Source organism: Rousettus aegyptiacus, unplaced genomic scaffold (genome assembly GCF_014176215.1).
Source record: "Rousettus aegyptiacus isolate mRouAeg1 unplaced genomic scaffold, mRouAeg1.p scaffold_m13_p_6, whole genome shotgun sequence".
In the NCBI taxonomy this organism is placed as follows: domain Eukaryota; kingdom Metazoa; phylum Chordata; class Mammalia; order Chiroptera; family Pteropodidae; genus Rousettus; species Rousettus aegyptiacus.
Genome location: NW_023416309.1, coordinates 98,498,291 through 98,512,097, shown reverse-complemented (window position 1 = coordinate 98,512,097; position 13,807 = coordinate 98,498,291). Strand labels below are relative to the sequence as shown.

At 37.9% G+C, this 13,807-nt stretch overlaps 1 protein-coding gene across 1 annotated transcript in view; it reads right to left on the bottom strand.

The window, feature by feature from the left end:
* LOC107513775 (keratin-associated protein 4-3-like) overlaps window positions 1-13,807 on the bottom strand; it is a 289,405-nt gene that overhangs the window by 261,708 nt on the left and 13,890 nt on the right. Inside the window, exon 3 of the mRNA XM_036221990.1 lies at window positions 9,359-9,397. The gene's annotated coding sequence lies outside the window, so the exon portion shown is untranslated. The remainder of the gene's footprint in view (window positions 1-9,358; window positions 9,398-13,807) is intronic.

Here is a 13,807-nt window from a genome sequence, read left to right as displayed (position 1 = left end):
AAGCACTTAAGCAGAGCCTTGGTGAGTATATAAAATCTCAGTGTATGATGTTAAGTGGGAGTGGGTGGGCAAGAATAAAACCAAAGAGCATCTCCCCTGGAAAGCTCTCCCACAGACTAAGTGACCTTCTAAGAATCCTATGTTCTTTGCCCATGGTAGTCTGACCTTTATTTTTAGAAGATGAGTTTGTGTGTATTCTTCTGATTCCTCTTCAAAGGAAGAACAATGTATTACTGGCCATCCAGAAATAAATTTCCAGCACTTAATACAGTGTCTGGCAGAATGTAGGCACGCCAAATACATGTTGGTCAAAGTTTAGAAACATCACATTTGGTTAACATATTGTCAAAATGATTAAAAAATTCAGGGGAAGGGATCGGCTAAAATCCAATGAAAACTTTTAATCAAGCCTATTATTTGGCACGATTTAAAATAATAGCATATGTTGATTAAATTTTTCATTTTGGCACCAATTATGCTGTCACATAGGTATGGCTCTAGTTTATGAGTCACTCAAAATTCCGTAAATAATTTTGAGACTAATAATATAGTATATTTTAATCACTATATTATAGCAAATAGGGTCATAGGAAAACAGAACCATAATATTGCAAAGTGTTCACTGATCAATATTCGTTAGAAGGATTATCCTATTCAGCAGTATTATAACAGCAATGTCTCACATCTGAACAACCAGAAAAAAATATAAATTGTCAGGGAAAATTTTATTAGAGGGAAATACAAATCCAATGTGTATTGTTAAATTTTGCAATAGCTCATGTTGTAATATAGAAATGTGATTTTAATTGAAGGAGGAGGATAATTATAGCTTTGGAGCCAACTAGTTAGTCAACACCATAATCAGAAATGTCTATGTGACAAGCCTTGGTCCCACACCCAAGAAAAGAAGGTGAACCCAAAAAGTGAGTAAAACGAGTTTCCATTAAAATGTGTCTAAGACACCTGAGCCATTCTGAAACCAAGCCCTGCAACCAAGGGAGCAGGGGAATTTTACATAACTAATGATTATTAAATTTAAATAATTTCTATAACTTTAATAGGAAAACATGAAATTCTGTATCACATCACACTGAAAGTAATATTATGCTGGGGATTGATACAATGTAATAAAACACAGTTAGCATGCATTCCTCAAAAAAAAAAAAATTCCTTGAACTAATACAAGACACAGAAAAAAGTGGCTAGATCAATCCTGCAGATTTAGAAGTGACCCAAAGTAATGGAAACCTGCATAATAATGGAAGCGAAAACAATGTCATCTAAGGAACAACTGAATGAACTGGTGACCCCTTATCTTAGAAAACAAAAGATTTAGGAGGGTAGAAAAACCCTCTTCAAATAGACAAAAGATTCCAAAGCTAAGTTCTGTGTGGCAGAACGCAAGCTGTATTCTGTGTGGCAGACCTCAGTTCAATTAAAGACAAACTTTTTAGTGGTTAGAGCAGCTCAAAAATGGAACACTGAGAGACAACAGATTCCCTTCACCAGAAATATTCAAGTAGAGACTAAAGATATTTGATAATGGAGTTCGGCTCACTGCCGAAAATTTTTAACAAGAAAGGAACCAACATTTATAAGTACCTACCATTTGCAAACACTTTGTATATGTTATATAAACTGGTAGTCTTCAACTTATGAATTGGATATTATTTCTCATATGAAGAAACTAAGGCTCAGAGAGGTTAAATAACTTACCACACACCCAGTAAGAGGCAGACCTAGGATTTAAAACCTGGTAATGACCTTTAAGGTCCCTTGCAAATTCAGTCCTGGTTGACACTACAATAGTGAATGTGTTGGTGATCTAGATGATTTCGTTCTGATAATTTCTGTCAGTTTACCTAGTCTTGTATTATTTCCATCAGAATATTCAGAGATTTTTGGTCAAAAAGAATATTAGCTTTCCCCATGACATCAAATTCAAAAGGTAAACTACCCGTTAGGTCCTTTCCAGCTGAATTCTGTAATTTTGATGACCAGAATACCCAACCACCAATCTAAACTAGAAAGGGCAGAGAGTTTTAACTCATATGGATTCAACATAGGCAACTGGTTATGGCTTCCTGGATTAACGTTATCGATCAGTCTAGGTGCAGCAGGGAACAGTGTCATTCATTATCAGTCAGTAATGCCCCTGCCAAGAGTACAGGAGAGAAGAGCGATAGCAAGAATTCTTTGTCATCTCTGATCTACACATTTCCTAAAACTATTTTTCTATTTTTCATCATCAGTTCTTGAGTGGATACAAGTGCCATGTTTTTTTTTTTCTTTTCGTTTATTTGTTTTTACAAACTAAGTGTTGAAAATAATGCTTATTGCTATTATTCCTAAAACCACTAATGGAGGCCATGAGAATATGTAATGAGGCAGACAGAAGGTAGCCCACAAAAATGGTTATCAATATAAGTAGGTAACATTTTTAGTATAAATTAGAATTACTTTGAAAAGCTTGCTTTGGGCCAGAATTGGTTCCTCTCAGCCTTTCATGTCCAAAAACTGAACTTTACCAGTTATACTCAGATACCTGATGGCAGACTTACAACAACTGGATTCATACAATACTAATGTATGGATTAGAATGCCAGTTTACTAATAACAGTAAGGGATATCTCTTTCCAGATGTTCAAGACCTCTTTCCTGACCACTCGCTTGCTATAGGTGGACTTGGTAAGATGAATTATGAATCAGCAAATTGCTACATAAGCATAAAATTTGAGTGTGGTCAACAGAGTTGAGAGACATTTCTTCCAGATCCTAGTAAAGCCAGGTGAAACATATTTGCCCACACTATGCAACTCCTCTCTGGTAGCTGGATTGTCCATGTGCCCAAATTCAGCATCTCTCTCCCTAAGATGAAGCCAAAGGCAGCATCCCTGAATTCCCCTTTTGATAATCCCAGTTTACCACACTCCTTAATGCAGTTGTTGGCCCTGGGAAAAAGGTTGTATTTGGGTTTTACTAGTTTAGTTAGAAAGGCAACTAAATTTCCTTTTCTCGCGTGTTCATCCTCAATGTCACATCCATATTAATAGCTGTAACTTTCAAGTATCAGCTCCCTAGGTTCACTATACATAAGAATGAAATCTGTTATTTTAAAAGTACAAAGGAGAATGATACACACCTTCCAGGCTCAATGCACATTCACCACAGTCACTCTTCTAAAATGCAGACTTTTTTTCATCATTTTTAATAATAGCACGTGTCTGTTCTTTATGATGTTTCCTATAATAAAGTTTAAGTTAATCATCCAACAAGTGGTTTCCTACATCCCGGGGTCTTCACTGATTCTTGGATCACTATTATTTCTGATATCTCTTTCCTCCCAGGTAAAGTGTTCTCCCTTTGTTTACTTCCCAGAAGCGCTAAAGAGCTTGCTTCTGTTTTCAAATGCATTCTACACCCTACAATCTTGTCTTCACTCCACCCTTGCTTTTCTCCTCACCCTTCTTTTTCCTTTTACGCCCACTCAGGATGCTGCCACGATACAAGACACAGATGGCTTCATTCCATCTCCTTCCTTTCCTTCCCTCATGACAGATGGTCTGGTTTCTATACCCTAAGCAGTCCAGAAAATTCTTGCTTTTAAATCTCCAAGGATCTTGTGGCGATATCATGGACATTTTTCTAGCCCTCTTTCTCCCTGAACTCTCTGCAGAATTTGAAACTCAAGGCCTTGAAGGACCTCTGGGAGGTTCTGGAAACTCCATCAGGTGAATCATCCATGCTTCGATCCATATTGTGATTTCCTGAGACTTTTTCAGTCTTCCAGGTCACCTCATATTCACTTCCCTTACTGGGAACTTACTTTTCCTCTGTGTTAAGCCTAAGTTTAAGGGTTTCCTCACCATTCAGTCTTAACCTTCTGCCTTTTTCTCCCTTAAAAAAACAAAAACTGTTGTTCTCAAAGCTGTGAATATCACCTCAATATAGATGATCCTTAGCCTTAAGCCCTTTCTAAAATTCTTATTTTGATTTCCTTTTCAAAGGAAATTAATTTTTTTCCTATAACTTGTGCAAGTGGTCACTTTATATGATCCACAAACTATAAAGATTGAGAATATGGGTGTATTTTAATTAGTAGCTTTGAGAGCATTCACTCCCTAGTATTTCTATGGCCTTTTCAGAACCCAAAACAGCCTAACTGAAACCCTCCTATTTGACATCTCTGAACTAGTGATATCTTCAACACTGTTGAGCATTTCATCTTGAAATTCTCCACTCCCTTGGCTTTCTTGAAACTGTCTCCTGATTCTCTTTTTTTTCTTTGAGTGTTACCTTCCAACTTCTATTGTTTCTCCTTAAATGTTACAGTTCCTTAGGGTTTTATCCTTGGATCTCGTCTCTACCCATTCTCCCTGGGAAATCTCATCCAGTTTCATGGTTGCTCTTTGCCAATAACTTCTGAATCTAGTCACAATTTCTGAATCCCAGACCCACACTGCAACTGTCTATGGCATATCTATACCTAAATGTGGCAGATGCTTCATGCCCAATTTTCCTTATCCTGAACTCCTTATCTTTCCCATAACAACTGCTCCTCCTTTGCTTTCCATATTAGATAATGGCACTCCTCCAAGTCCAAAACTGGAAACCTCTTGTCATTTAAGACTTCCCTCCCTCTCCTTTATCAATCTGTAACTAGTCAATAGTCTAAAGCCACCATTTCTATCTTCTGTCTCCCTTCTTACCACCCGATTGCTACTTTCTTAAAGTTCTCATTGTCTCTTCCCCTCCCCCTAGATGCTTGCAAATCCTCCCATCTCATCTCTCTGCCTCCAGTTTCCCTCTCATCCATCTAGTATACTGCCAATGTTATCTTTCTAAAATTTAAGATTATGCTGATCCCTTGCCTAGCAACCTACCACCCCCTGATAAGTCCACCCCCTGACTATGGGACCAAGCCCAAATTCCTTAGAATGGTATTAAAAGTCCTTCCCCATCTGGCCTCAATCTATTTTTTCCAGTCTTAAATCTTGTTACTCACTCATACAGACTTTATGCCCCTGCCAAACCACTTTTCACAATTCTTCGAATATGTCATGCATGTTTACACTTCCTTTATATGGATCCTCTGCCTAGGATTTTTTTCCCCACTCAATTTTCAGGACACTATTCAAATGGCATCTCCCTAGTGTTCCAAAGACTGGTTTCTCTTTTTTTTTTTTTTTTTTTTGGTGCTTCATATTACATAAATCTGCATTATTTAATTATTTATTTTATTTTGTAATTATCTGTGCCTTATCCCCTACTCTCTGTCCCCCAAGATACAGCTTCTTTGAAAGCAAGGGCCGGCCACATCTTACTCATTTTTGCATCTTCAGGACCCTATAACATTTCTGGTATACAATACATATTTGACGAGTAACTAGTGTACAAAAATGAGGACTCGAAGCCAGGTTACTGCCTCCTCCCTCCAGAAGGCAAGGGAGAGGGTCTTGGAGACAAAGAAGTACCCTCAGTTACTCTCCTTCCTAATTTGGCTAATCCAATAATCAAGTTGAATTAACAGGAAGACTACAAAGAAAAAAATCCCTTCTCCAAAAATTTTATCACCCAGTGCCTGAAATTCCAGTTAGGTGAAAGGTACTTTTTTTTTTTTAACATAAATCGTGTTAGTGAATACCTCTCCGCCTTTACCCACCTTTGTCATTAAGTCACACCTTACACTGAATTAGACTAACCAGATGGTTATCCTATACCTGTTCCCACACAGGCTGGAAAGTTTCAGAAGGGAAGGAGGAATTAGGGAGATGCAGCCCCTCAGGGGGGTACAAACTAAACTGGAATGTGGCTTTAGGGGACTAGGGAGCAGCTTCAAAGCACAGGATGCTGGGGGAGAGAGGCAGCTGCAGAAGGAAGAGGGCAGCAAAACGAAGATCCAAATCCAATGACAGAAACTTCGATAGGTACTGGTTCATCTACTCCTCCCCAGAGACGGGGGAAACACCTCTCTCTCACACTCAGCGAAAGCAGCCCCACCTCTGCACGCCGGCTTGGCTCTTCAGGGGAAAAACTCATCTTCTACTGTTACTTAACTCCTACAAACTCTTGTAACCTAACTATTGTTCCCACCCATTGCCCCCATTATTCTGCCTTTCAGCTAGTAAGGAGGTGAGGCAGAGAGGGGTGAGCCAGTTTCTATAGTTCCGAGTCATAGATTGCCACAGAGGACTGACTGTCTCTCATCCTATTCTACTACCCAATCCCACCTGAGACCTTCTCTTTCTTCCTACCGTACCTGCAGCAGTGAGCAGAATTCCTGAGAGGAAAACTGGAAGAAGCCCATACAATGATTATAACATGTTCCCAGGGATGTTTAATGTCCTTTGAAGCCTGTGTCAATACACCTAAAAGAAACTGAAGCCCCGAAGCTAAAGCTGTCTGAAGATGCCCCATTCATACTGAATGTATGATTTTTGTTATGGTTTCTACAAATTAGCCCTCCTGAGCACGCCGATTCTTGCCTACATTCCAAGCCCTTTTCTCCTGCCTTCCTTTGATTCTAGAAACCATTATTTAATGCAACCTGCTGCTTCTGACTGCCTAATTAGCTACACTGTGAAGCCTACCCTGAATCTTCCTGAAACAGTTGCTCAACTCCATCTTCCATCTGCCCCACCCTTTGTATAGACCTCTACTGTTCCAAGCTGGTAGGCGCCTGCTCTACACTCTAACATTAAGTGTCAAGATAGAAACGTGAATAACACGTGGTCTCTACCCTCAAAGAGCTTGCACTTTGATAAGCATTTATTTATTAACTTTCATTTCATGATGTTTCAATTATTCATTTTCTTATTAACCTTCTGGAGAGCAAGGACTTTACACAAGTCCTACCATATGAGAGAGTTTGAGCAGGAAGCAACTGGTACACTCAAAATAGCAAAAATCAAGGAGTGTTTAATCAAAGGACTATTTACAAAGGTGGGGGCATGGTGTAGAGAAAGCACCAGGGGCAGCTATTATTACTCTCATGCCCAAGGGACAAAGGAAGGTGACTCAGAAAGGGAAAGTCATACAGAGGGCCACTATGAGGGGAGCTGTGGCTTTTAATGAAAGGTCACAGGCAACTAGTAGAGGAGGCCAGGGGAATAAACACTCCAAACTCATTCCCTCCCTCCCTTCCTCCAATTTCTTGACTGGGTCCCCAGTGGGAAAATGTAATGAAAGCCAGAGGGCAAGGTTATCCTCCTAGGGCAGAAAACAGGATGGAGAAAGGTGGATCTGGAGGAGCAAATGGCTTTGTAGCATTGGAACTCAATACACACTTGTTGAATGAGATTACTACTACATGTATGTCGACAATTTCTACTTTCTCTTTTCTCATTTTATTAGTTCTCAAGTAGCTACATTAGTTTTCATTGGCAGGTTTTATGATCCATGTCAGTTTAATTTTCTTCTTCTTCTCTGCTACAGAAATATATATACTAACATTAAAAAGACAATTGTCCTGCACTGAACTCCATGATAATTGGCGTCCACTCTTGAAACCTGAGGAAAGCTGAGACTTTTCTGTCTTTCCATGCATTTTCACCCTCTCCATCCTGTGCACCTAAGTGTAATGAAATCATGGGCCTTTGAAGCCATGGGAAGCTGACATAGGAAAAGCAGACTAATCTCCATGCTATAGGGATGAAGTACATTAGACTACGGTGGAGATCATGGCACAAGGGAACGGGGTGGCACAGAGGTTCCACTTGCAAGCATTTCGGATTCTTAGGATAGACTGGCAGGTAAGAAAGGACGACATGGCAGAGAAAAGTCTGAAGAAGAGGCAGCTTCCTGACATTCAGAGCAGACTCTGGGAACAGAACTCCGAGAAATGGGCAAAGGAGCAGGAAGATATCTGTGTATGGAATAAGGAATCAGAAAACGCATGCCTCCTCTTCAGTCTACTCCCCCATGTGCATTCTAAAAATGGTTAAATCACATTTTGTTTAAGGCTGCCCTTTTAAGAAGTCAATAGACTTCTGCCCAAAATAACCTTTCTTCTCCTCACCAAGAACTGAAATTCCTATCACAAGGAACAAGCTCTCATTTCACAGCTGAAGAAAAAGCTCAAAATGCAAATAGTTGGGTGCCTGAAACAACACACAGAGAATAAGGCTATATTGCTATTACTGTAAATGAACAATATCATATCTTTTCCTTTGACAGAAAAAAGAAGTTAAGACACAAGAAAGTTCATGGCTTCAGATGAAGGGCAGGAAGAGATTTCAACCTAGAAAAGTAAAAAGAGAGTACAGACGCCAATGAGAAACTTTAACAACTCTACAGTTTTGGCCAAAGGCAACTCTGTCCAATTTGGGATATACGTGGATATATAGAAGCAATTCATGCTCAGACGTTGCGCTTAGGAGGAACTCTGACCAAGAGGCAAGCATGACAGCTGTCAAAAATCTACAGTTCTGAGTTTGAGAGATCACAATGGGTTAATGTCGGGAAGCGGATGAGAAAAGAGAGAGAGGGAGAGAATGAACATTTACTGAGTGTCTGCTTTGTGCCAGACACTATTATTTGTTTCTCATTCATTTTCCCAAGCTGGAAAACAGTAAGCCAGGACTCAAATATATTTGTTAACTCCAAAGTGTGTGTACTACTCCACACAGACTCCCTGGAAGCTGAACAGCAGTTGGCTTAAAAAGCCACGTGAATGAAGCTAAGCTGGCTCAAGAGCAGGAGAATGATATAAATATAGGGTCAGAAGAAAACCAAGATTTTTCCGTTAGAGGAGTACCCAGTGTTTCAAAAAAATGATTTTCCACGGTTCAAAGGACAGTTATAAGACCATAAAACAATGGTCTTATCTTTCTCCCTGCTCACACAGTTTTCCATCATATATAACCAACCCCCTAAAGAGGCATCACTTGAGCATATGTGGCTAATCAATCACCAAACTAAGTTGACCAAAACTATATATACTTTTAAATAAACTGCTCATTAAAGGTGATGTAACATTACAATGGTACATATATATATATATATAAACCTCTACAATGGTTTCCATAGTGCACTGACTTCGAGGCTATACTCTGACCCTAGACTTCTGCCACACCTGCACACATGGCTTATTTCTCTGGATTTTAGCAGCAGTGCAGGAAGTGGCTGCAGGTCTGTTATGCCTCAGGGGGAAGCTGTGGCATTGTAGGGGGCTCAGACAGTGCAGGGGCATTCTGGTGGAGTTTATGGGGTTGGGCTGGGTACTTGCACAGAATAAAGTAACATGAGTGCTGGACCAAATGGGGGCCTTGTAAATGCTGGTGGTGCTGATGCAATTGGCCTTCTTTTAAGTAAGGAGAGGACAAACATGCAGAATTTAAACAACTTCACAGCCTCCTACCTTGACGAGATGCATCACCTGGAAAATGCCCATGCTGACCTTGAATTCAAAATAAAAAAATGGTATGAGAATTTTGGAAAAGGAAACATTGATGGTCACCTCTAAATTATAGCGAATATTACACTACTATCAAGAACTTAAAATTTATCTTACATAAAGAGCTTTTTTCCCTGGTCAACATACATTATATCATATGAATTAATGCATTTAATGTAAAAAGAAAAATATCTTATATGCATAAAAATTAACACAAAATAGCTTGACACTCATTTGAAAGAGAAGCATTTAACTCATTTTTATGTATTTCAGCAGTTCTAAAAGAAAATCAAATAGCTGAAAAGTTCCATGACAATCACAGAAAATTTTGAATTCACTGTTTATTTAGTTTATACAAACATAGTTATGATTACACACACTTACAATTATTGGAATCTATGAAGTATGTAATCTGGATCTAATATATTTTGTTGAATGATATGGTTCCTTTTCCCCTCCCAAAAGTCAACACAGATTTTACTTTGAAAAACATCAACTCTCTGCTTCAGATCAACAGTTCCAGGCTCACTGTAGAGGACTTCAAGTTAAGACACAAAACATGTAAAAGTTTGATTGTTAAGAAAATATTTTCCCCGTTCATGTTAACTAAATTTAACAAGCAATTACTATAAAATTTACAGTATCATTCTTTCATATTATTAAACAACCCAACACTTCACTATCTCTTTTAAAACATTGCATGGGACATACTAAAAAGGTATAAGTTATAAATAACAGTCATAGGCTAGCTATGTGAAAACTCCTGGCTCTCTGACATATGGTAAATGACTCATGTCGGTAATTCATTTTTATAGAACTGCATGAAGTCCCCAGTACTGTACTTGAAAACAAAAGAATTCTGTTCTTTTCTTGGTAATTGAGCAGAGGGTAATTTTCATTTTTTTATAACTTTAATAATACTATACCAACCATTGATGGTGTGCTGAGCACTTTTGTGCACATTAACTCATATAATCCCCACAATATTCCCATTTTAATTATGAGGAAACTAAGGTTTGGAAAAGAAATTTGCTCAAGGTGACAGTTATGAGAAGAGGTGCAATCCGAACCCACGTCTTTACACTCCCAAGATGTGCCCTTTAACCTCTACTATGTGGGATGTTTCATCACCACTGGATCAGGAGAGTTCCATTTCTATCTAAATTGTATTTGTTCTGCTAATGGTGCTTAGTTCAGGTGCCACAGTGAAGTTTCCCTTTACCAGAGTGCCAAGGTTGATAGCATCGGCCTGAGAAGTCTCGGATGAGTTAATGCTGAACAAGATTGGCCTAGCATTGCAAATGGAAAGCCTTGCGGAAGAGCTGGTTTACTATAAAGAGTTAGGAATCACATGAAATGTTAATCAAAAGTTTCAGTATTCAACACATATGAAGATAGGGTGGAAGCAGACGTCATGATGAGATACTTGTTTCTTAAAACACAGGTAAAATAACACAGACTATAAAGTCAACATGTCCATTAAGTTCTTCATATCCCTCTCCTTCTGCCTAGGCTGCTGATCTCAGCAATGGCCCACAGGGGCCTCTGTCATGAGAGAGGGTCTTGCTAACCTGCTTTCTAAGGACAGCATCGTAATGCACTGCGCTGGAAAGGACACTCGACCAAAAGCAATATGAAAATTAAAGGTCGTCAATACTGGGTAGGAATATGGTATTTCTTACATTACTATTTGCATCTTTCTGAATCTTAATTCATGGTGCTTTTTCATATCTTGCTAATGTCTCAAATTTTAAGAAAGAACATTGGACTGAACAAAAGCATTGGATTCGGGTTCATGCTTTGATGAGTTGCTACTCTGAGTCTCAATATTTTGCTAATTAAAGAATAACGACATCCCTTTCTCCACCTCCCAGCAAAGCTTACCTCTCAGGGTGATAGTAAAGATCAAATAAGTCATTTAGAGTAAAACATTTTATAAAATATAAAAATAATATCTTATTGTATATTGGTCCTAAATATTTTTGTAATAAATTTTCTATATAAAATATGATACTCAGTTAAATTTCAGATATTTTCATACAAATACATCCCAAATATTGCAGGGACGTACTAAAAAAGAATTCATTGTTTATCTGAAATTCAATCTAAATGAGAATTCTGTATTTTTATTCACTAGAGTAACGCTATTTTGTAATCTCCCAGCAGTTTTTTAAAACATTAAAAATGATTTCTAAAATCTACATTTCCAGTTTTAGCTTTTTAAATCTTTTTAAATTGTTATATTCTAAATGCAAAAAAGCACATAACCTATGGCATTTTAAATTATTTTATTTTAGATCAGGAAATGCAGGGTGACAGTGATAAGGTACCTCATGTTGAAGTTAACGTAGAAATCAAGATGACCTGAGAGTGGATCTGACTGCCTTGCTGACCAGACGAGGTGATATGAGGTCTCAGAACGTCTGAGGCCTGATTTAATGAAAAGGTAAACCTATCACCACCCCAAAAAAACCATCCAATATTAAGCAGAGCTCATGAAAGCTCGTAGAAAGTGTTTATATTTGTTTCACTCTAATACTTCAGAGTAAAGAACTGAATAGGCAGGTATTGGCTTCTGCTGACAAGACAAGAACCAACAGGAGGAAAATGGCTGGACTGCAGCCAAATATCCAGACACTAGAATTAAAGCTGCAGGTCTAACAATCTCTGCTAAGAATGCTGCAACATATTGCTTTGAAAGTCCAAATAGTTATCCACATATGACAGTTAAATGACTGGTCATAGATTTCTCAAACAATTTTATGTTCTATATAGAATAATGTCTGCACTATTAAAAGCAACTCCGTTTAAGGTTAAACTATGGAACTGTAAATTGGAATAAGAGAGAAAGACACTATGGCAATAATAAAAAAATTTAGAATGTTTTTTTTTTTCATTACAAATTAAGTCCTGTATGGTAGCCATTTAGATTACGTCATTCTGCCCTGTTTTTCTACGTTGCAATTTTTAATGAATCATCTTTTCACTTTTACTTTCCGTTCTTTCAGAGGCAATCTTTTGAATCCGGTTTGACAGAAAAAAGAAAGTATTGTGCTTGGCTTTCATGAATGTGAGAAATCTAGAGGTTCAAGTTCAACAAATCAGACCTCAAGTAGAGAGCCAGAACGCTGAATAGGAATAAGATCGAGGAATACCATAAACTAATGAATGGAAAGTCTGGGTAAGTGATAAAATAAATAATCCACTAAAACCCTGACTGTTTTATTAAATACTCAGGTCTTAAACTGATCGTGTAAACTTACTCAAAGCTAGAATATCAAGCCAAACAGCACTTGCCATGAAATAATTTACCATCATGATTGATCTACCCATAACCTAGCCAAATCCATTACATTCAAAACATATCTGCACCAGAAAGTATTTGGAGAACATCTTTGAAAATAACATTTTAAAACCAGCTAAACAGAAAAAGAACATTCTTCAAATCTGTTTACCTTAAAAATTCCATTTAGTTCATTTATAAATAGGATATATAAGCTTATCCTAAAACAGACCTGCTATAATAAAAGGTTCCATCCTCACCACTGTAATTTCTGGGACAGTCTTCGAAACCACAAAGCATAGTTTAATAAAACATTTGGCAATGGAGGGTAGTGGTTAAGAATGTGGGATCTAGAAAAGACTAACCTGGTTTCAATCCTGGCTCAACTACTAATTTATTAGCTGTATTACCCTGTGCAAAATATATAACCACTCTAAGCTTCAGTTTCCTCCTCTGCAAAAATGGTCTAATAATAGTATCTGACTAGTAGGGTTGTTAAGTAAATTGCATGAGAAAATGTATATAATGCCCTTAACACAGTATCTGGCACAGAGTTATTATTCTTAACATTCTTACGCTTAGAGCAACTTGATAACTATCAGTGTGATGGATTGTTACAGCAGCTATCCCACTATAGGTTATGGGGGCATCATCCTTAGATAGTTGGTTTAAAATATTTAGATTGTAGCATTTATATTCTAGATGCCAAGAAAAAGAAAGAGACAATATTTCATAGTTCTGTTAATATCCACTCACTTCTAGCTTTAGGACTAAAAAAAATCTAACCTCAGCTCCACATTTTTATTTTATTTTATTATTAGTTTCAAGTACTTTGGTTAGACATTTATATAGTTAATGAAACAACCCCCCTGATTACTCTTTCTCTTTTCTGGCCCTACACATAGCCATTACATTACTGCTGACTGCATTCCCTATGCCTACTCCCCAACCCTGTGACCATCTGTCAACTACTAATTTGTACTTTTAACCCTTCACCCTTTTCTCCCAGCCCACAAATCACTGCCCCCCCAACCCCGGCCATAACCAGATTGTCCTCTGTATTTGTGAGACTGTTTTCAATTAGTTTGTTCTTTTTGTTTCTTAGATTCCGCATTTAAGTGAAATCATAC